Genomic DNA, 8,004 nt, shown 5'->3' on the forward strand with positions numbered 1-8,004 from the left:
CTCCTGTTCCAGGAGTTTTGTTAATTATGAACGAGTGAAGTATTGCACACACCCGCACCCACAGGAAGTCCACACACACACACACACACACACACACCTAGAACTTGTTAATCATCATATCAGGATCTTATCTCGACAATCCAGTAAAGAAACACACACACTAACACACACATAATCTTCTGGTCCTTGAAGCCTCTGGGAACGAAACTGCAGAACTGTGTGTGCTTGCTCTGGTGCCACGTGAGTTGTGTGGTAAGTAGGTCAGTCAGTAAGTCAGCGGCGGCAGGGAAGCAACGCACAAACACCGGCTCACTCCATTACCTCATCCAGTGGATTAGTGTCAACAGGCCCGTCCATCTGTCCAGAGACGTCTTGGTTCAAGTGTCCGTAAGTGGAGCAGTGGGCGCTCGTCTTCCTTTCCTCCCGTCAACTCACACAACCTGTAGGCAACGCACAACAAACATCCCAGTGTGCGCCAACACATACAGCAGGATGTACACACACACGCACACACACGCAGGGTGAATGGGGACAGTAAGGTTACACCTGTGGCCAATTTAGCTTTAGAGTGAGAACGCAGAGCGTGACAAAAGGAAGCACTTCCTGTTTATTGTGTCGTGTCAGAGGACAACAACAGGAGGGGGGGGGTCCTGCAGTACCTCACAACAACACCGCGCTGACAACTGACAAACAAATATACAGGATATACAAACTGCAAAAACAAAACTTGTCCTCAATCACACAAAGGACCATTTTTTGCTCCATTTTTGGTCTCCACCACCTCCAGAGCTCTTCACCTGCTGAACCGTGTTCACCCACTGGTCAACGAACCCAGTAACACCCACTCTCCGGCCCTGTGTCTGCACTGGGAATGGTTTCTGTTGTTTTTCACTTCTGGTTCAAATATGTTTGATCAAAATCAGAAAGTTAAACTCTTCTTCGAACAATGAGACGGGAATCAATCACTTTTTTAATCTGTTTCACCCCCGTCTCAGAAACAAGTGTTGACCTGCTGGTTTGGATGTTTAGACCTTTTACCTTCTGCAGCTGAAACAACAAGCTGAAGAAACTTAAAAACTTTGTAAAGCTGAGGAGTGCAAATCTCAAAAGTCATGTGATCTACTGTCAATGTAGAAATATCATCTGCAGCTGCTTTGAAATGATGTTTCAACACTGTGCTAATGGTAACATGTCAGCAAAGGCCAAAGTGAAGTGGGAATAGATTTGTGAAATTCATCGCTTTGTTGTGAAAGCATCAAACATCCTCCTGGAGTCTTGCTCAACATTATGAAACTGAACCAACCACTTTCCCACTGGTCCACTGGTTCTCTCTGTTCGGTTGTGTTTGAGTTAAACTGTCAAATATCCTGTATCGCAATTACATTTATTTGTATTAGATATAAATTGCTATCGGAAACTTTCAACTCCCTAATATTGGCATTTGGCATTAAACTCGAAAAAATCTATGTGGTTCTAGTTTGAGTCGTCAGTGAAACAAAAATTACTTTACTTAAAAAAAATCTGAAGGGAACATGAACCAAAGTCCAGATATTAAAAGAGTCATAACTAAACTATTATTAAATTGAAAGAACACACATTGCCCAGGAAGGAATTTTAACAACTTTAAATCTGTTCCTGACTCATAACTTGTCTGTAAACCTCCAGGAAGTATGAACCTAATTGGATCAAAGTCATCATAAAACACGTCTCATTCAGTTTCCTGTTAACCTTTGGACAATCTGTGAGAGTCGGGGGAGTTAATCTTTAACAGCGAGTAAATTTACTTTCACCTTTTTCCAGACACACAAACACAAACATTACACAACTTGCATCAAAGATTAAAGAAGTGTTCAGATCTCAAACGAGCAGATGTGACCTGGCTCCTCCTCCCCACTCCACCCCTTCCTTCCTGCTCCTCCTCACCACTCAACCCTTCCTCCCTGCTCCTCCTCGCCACTCAACCCTTCCTCTCTGCTCCTCATCACCACTCAACCCTTCCTCTCTGCTCCTCCTCGCCACTCAACCCTTCCTCCCTGCTCCTCCTCGCCACTCAACCCTTCCTCTCTGCTCCTCCTCGCCACTCAACCCTTCCTCCCTGCTCCTCCTCGCCACTCAAACCTTCCTCCCTGTTCCTCCTCGCCACTCAACCCTTCCTCCCTGCTCCTCCTCGCCACTCAACCCTTCCTCTCTGCTCCTCCTCGCCACTCAACCCTTCCTCCCTGCTCCTCCTCCCCACTCAACTCTTCCTCTCTGCTCCTCGCCACTCAACCCTTCCTCCCTGCTCCTCCTCGCCACTCAACCCTTCCTCCCTGCACCTCCTTGCCACTCAACTCTTCCTCCCTGCTCCTCCTCACCACTCAACCCTTCCTCCCTGCACCTCCTTGCCACTCAACTCTTCCTCCCTGCTCCTCCTCGCCACTCAACCCTTCCTCCCTGCTCCTCCTCCCCACTCAACTCTTCCTCTCTGCTCCTCGCCACTCAACCCTTCCTCCCTGCTCCTCCTCGCCACTCAACCCTTCCTCTCTGCTCCTCCTCGCCACTCAACCCTTCCTCCCTGTTCCTCCTCGCCACTCAACCCTTCCTCCCTGCTCCTCCTCGCCACTCAACCCTTCCTCCCTTCTCCTCCTCGCCACTCAACCCTTCCTCCCTGCTCCTCCTCGCCACTCAACCCTTCCTCTCTGCTCCTCCTCGCCACTCAACCCTTCCTCCCTGCTCCTCCTCGCCACTCAAACCTTCCTCCCTGCTCCTCCTTGCCACTCAACCCTTCCTCCCTGCTCCTCCTCGCCACTCAACCCTTCCTCCCTGCTCCTCATCGCCACTCAAACCTTCCTCCCTGCTCCTCCTCGCCACTCAACCCTTCCTCTCTGCTCCTCGCCACTCAACCCTTCCTCCCTGCTCCTCCTCGCCACTAAACCCTTCCTCCCTGCTCCTCCTCGCCACTCAACCCTTCCTCCCTGCTCCTCCTCGCCACTCAACCCTTCCTCTCTGCTCCTCATCACCACTCAACCCTTCCTCCCTGTTCCTCCTCGCCACTCAACCCTTCCTCTCTGCTCCTCGCCACTCAACCCTTCCTCCCTGCTCCTCCTCGCCACTCAACCCTTCCTCCCTGCTCCTCCTCGCCACTCAACCCTTCCTCCCTGCTCCTCCTCGCCACTCAACCCTTCCTCCCTGCTCCTCCTCGCCACTCAACTCTTCCTCTCTGCTCCTCGCCACTCAACTCTTCCTCCCTGCTCCTCCTCGCCGCTCAACCCTTCCTCCCTGCTCCTCCTCGCCACTCAACTCTTCCTCCCTGCTCCTCCTCGCCGCTCAACCCTTCCTCCCTGCTCCTCCTCGCCACTCAACCCTCCCTCCCTGCTCCTCCTCACCACTCAACCCTTCCTCCCTACTCCTCCACACACCTGGAGGGGGGGGGGGGCAGCGGGGCCCATGTGAGTAGCTGCTCACATGCAGTCGGCTCACAACATGGTACAGTTACACCTTCACCGGGGCCAAGGCGGGCGCTTACGTAAAACACACACACACACACTGACACACACACAGACACACACAGGCGGTATGGGCCGGGGTTGTGGGGGGGGGGGCAGGTGGGTACAGGCAGACAAATCACAAGAAGGGGGATTTACAGTATCAGCTGTTGTTTCCGTTGAGCCGTGCCACCTTCGGCTCCGGCAATGTTAACACACCAGGTCTCGCTGCCAGAGCAACACAATGTGTGTGGTTATCGACAGATTTACTGGAAGTGTTACGCAAACCGAGGATGCGACAAATCTCGGAGTGTGATAACAAGAGGTGTAAATGAACCGGAGCTCGAAGGAGAGTCACTTCACACTGGGTCTCACGTTGGAAGCTGCAGAGACACACAAGCAGAAAATAGACGACGACACAAGCTGCATTTGTGTTTCTTCACTACGAGTGAGAAACAGGAGGTTAAGCCAGGATTTCACTCTCAGTATGTGGGTCACTGAACCTGTATCACCAGGTTGTTTCAACCCTGTCATGACGCAGCCGCTGACAATCAACACTGCAGCTCAAACACTCGACCTTCAGCAAACGAAACGCAAAACAAAAGTGGCACGAAGAACTGTGAGCATTTTGTGATCTACACTGAGAGAACAGCTTCTAACGGCGTGTGTGTGACGCTTCCCAGATCGGACTTGACCTCAGGTTCTCGCTCAGCCTCTTTCTAAGAAACCCCCGTGCTGGGATTTCGTGGCAGAGGGTTGTTGTTCCTCTCTGCTCTTAAGCAACTCCTGCTCAGACAGCTCCTTATTAATAGCAGCTGCAGGAGGAGCAGTCGGGGCATGTTTACATTGAGCTCCTGCGAGTCCCTCCGCCATGAGTTACAACACGGGGGGGGGTTTAAAAAAAGATCCTGCAGCAACAGGAGGAAACATGAAGTAAGAGATGTGATTTAACAGAGAGGAGGAATCTGAAGGAGGTGAAAGAGGAACAGGAGATGTTGTTTTTCAGGAGAAACTGGGTTAAGGACACACGTGATAACGGCTGCCAAGGTTCGTGAAGCAACAGGCAGAGCCGAGGAGGAGGAGGACGGGTTCATGGTAGAATATATAAAACAAAAAAAAAACAAGGCTGAAGGAGAAGGAGGTCGGGGGGGAGCACGTGAAGCCAGGGAGCGAGTTGTCTGAGCGCCATGTGCAGGGGCTGTTTGCGTCACCGCATGAATCACACACTGGAGGAGGCGAGCGACGCACACTCGCCGTTCACGTACACACCGGACACACAAGTATACGTGCACATAAATCCATCCATGAAGGTGAGGTGTGCAACCGGGCCCACGGACTAAAAATAGACCAGCACACAGCGTCACACTGCACACGCTTGCAAAAAAAAAAAAAAAAAAAAACACTTGACCACACGAACCAGGAGGGAACGGGAAGGACGTTATGTTTTAAATGTGGAAAAGGAAGTGAGGTCACAGGAAGCATGTGGACGTGGTGGAACATCCGTGTTGAAGACAGAGGTTCTTCTAACGTGGTCTCAGTGACTCACGGGGTCGATTCCCCATAAATCATAACAATGACTCAGAAATGACCAACCTGGGTTTTTACAGAGAGCAGCGGTGTACAGTGTGTGTGATAAACGACTGGATTAGAAATAATATCCTGCTCATCAACAGGTGGAGAATACAAATAATGATATGTGTCAAACATCTAGAACAAATTCACACACACACAGTACATTATAAGTAAACACATCCACAGATACTGTACAAACACTCAACTGCAAATATGTAACATTGATATAGTACATTACTTTTTTATAGTGTTTTAAACCGTACATACTACTCTGTTTTTTTTTATGTTCATGAATTATATTGAGAGTATTTCATATTTTAAAAGGTTCACACACATTTCAATCTGCTTTTAACTGTGGATTTTTATCTTGTAAAGCATTTTGAATATAAACACAATCATTTTATCACTCTGCTTTTGACAACAAGCCCAGATCCCTGAGATAGAATCAAAATGAGACGAATCTAAAGATCCCACTCTGTCATCTCCTCCTCCTCAGAAGAAGAAGCACTGGTGATTTTCACTCGTGTTTGATAGAGAACTAAATGTTCCATTGATAAAAATACACCTTCTCAAGCTCAGACACTGAGTTAAACTTAGAGGCATGAAAAGAGAAACACCTGAACCACAGCACAGCGATGACAATTCAAACATAATTGTACGATCGCCGCCGCAGCAGAGAAAAGGTCGAACTCATCAACCTCCATTCATTTCAGAGGAGAGGGCGAAGAGAGGCCATGAATATCACATGTGGCTGCAGAATATCTGTAAGTGAGTTTAAATGTGTGCGTCAATGTTAGAGGGGAAGTGTGTGTGTGTGGGGGGGGGGGGGGTATATTCAGCCTTTCATGCATATTCACATGCGTTTGCACATATGGCAAAACAGACCTGCAGCCTGCCAAGAATATCCAGGAGTGCATTAATGCAAACAGGCACGACTGTCACTCACAGCGAGGCAGTGTTTGTATATACGTGTGTGTTCCCCTGTGACACACACAAACACACACACACACAAACATATATGTGTAAATACAGTTTATATCCACCTGGCTTCCTCTTCTGAGAAAAGGGAACAGGGTTCAGTGTGTGTGCACAGACGGCTGTGTTTCAGCCACGTGTGTAACAACCATGTAGATTGTGAAAAACACAGCAGCAACTCATTGACCTCAACCTATGTGCAGTTCACCCCCCCAACCCACCCCCCCACCCCCACACACACACCAACATCACCTCCCCTCCGGTGCCTCTTTTCCTCTGGTCCTGAAATGTAAACAGCTGAATGCCTCTCTCCTCCACACAGGGGGGGGGGGGGGCACAGACATTTCTACACTCCTCCAAGTCCTGTGGTTATCAAACTGAAGTCAAGGGGTCATGACCTCTGATACAAAACAACTTACTCTGCTTGTACAGAATTCCCACACAGCTTCGTTTGGCTCCTCGTGCTGAAGCTGTGGAGGAGTTAAGAGGGAAATCTATTCATTAAAATATCTTCATTAGTGGAACCCACCTGAAACTAAAGGTCGGACCCGAGCTGCTTGTCTTTGTTTCATTGGATCTGGTTTGTCTGTTTCCTGCTTCATTATTACATGTGTGAGGTAAAACCAAATGCCCCCCCCAGCCTGAGACCTTGTAGAAACCTCCCTGACTTCCTCACACACTCCAGGGTCAACGGAAGTGAAGACCATCGATTACGTTGACAGCTAAACTCCCCGTGTCATCAGTCTTCATCCGTCTTCATCAGTCTTCATCAGGGAGGACGTCACGCTCATTTCCTGGACCGATCCAGATAAGACCTTGAGCGTCTCCTCTGGTGTGCCGGGCCCAGGGGCTCGGGGCAGCAGTGATATGATGTGTGCTGCAGCCGGACATCACGTGCATACATAATACATGAGAAAGTATTGGATGAAGGGCAGTGTCCTGTTTCTCCTTCAGAACTGCTGACCAGTGCATCCCCCCCGACACACACACACAGACACACACAGACACACACCTGAACACCACACCCCTGTGCTGAGCGCTGTGTCTCTGAGTGGACAGACAGGTCAGCTCAGCAGAGGACAGACGGAGACATTATTAGCGTTTCTATTTCAGAAGAGACGAAGTCACGACATGAGGGTTTTAAGTTATGCAAGGTTGTGTTATTTCAAAACACACACACACACACAAAATACTCTGCACCATATGCATAAGAACACAGCCAGATTGTGTTCCAACGCAAACGTTGCTGCTGCCCCCTAGTGGTGTCTCGATGTAAATACACTCAAATTACAGTAACTTCACCAGAGGCCGAGCGAGCAGCTCTCTGACGCCACCAAGCGGCGACATTGTGCATCTTCTAGTAAATAAGTTTATGATTTATATGATCACTAACATTCTGAGATGAACTGGATTCAGGCTGAATAACACGCTTCCATGGAAACAGCAGTTTCTCATGACCTGAGTCAGGTCGAACTCATCAGAAATAATGGAATTAAGACACATGGACAAATTCTGACATTAGACAAGTATATGACACGTGACCTGGGTCAAGATGGAAAAATGAAATGAGGTTGTTGATTCTCCACAGCAAAAAATTCAACACTGACACATCAGCACAAGATAGAAGCAGAACGAGGGGGAAATGTAATAATGAATTTAAATAAAAAGCAGCATCTAGAATTAATAAGATAAGAATAGACATGAAAATATAGTAAAAGTGGAAATAAAAACCCTTGTCCAAATTCTTTGCAATATACAATATTTAGTGTTAGACTGTATCATTCTGACTCTGACATGTTTGTCTTGTTTCTTATCGTTTCTTGTGTTTCTTTTTTTACACAGGTTGACTTTTGAAATTAAGCTGTTAAAAAAAAACTAATTTTATTATGAGGCCTGGAGATAAAGTTTGGTTCAGTGATGGTGAACTTTATTCTCTCAAGAGCAATTTCACAACATCGGCCACAGGGGGCGACACTTAACTATTGAACACACA

The sequence above is a fragment of the Platichthys flesus genome, chromosome 16 (assembly GCF_949316205.1).
Source record: "Platichthys flesus chromosome 16, fPlaFle2.1, whole genome shotgun sequence".
Taxonomy (NCBI): domain Eukaryota; kingdom Metazoa; phylum Chordata; class Actinopteri; order Pleuronectiformes; family Pleuronectidae; genus Platichthys; species Platichthys flesus.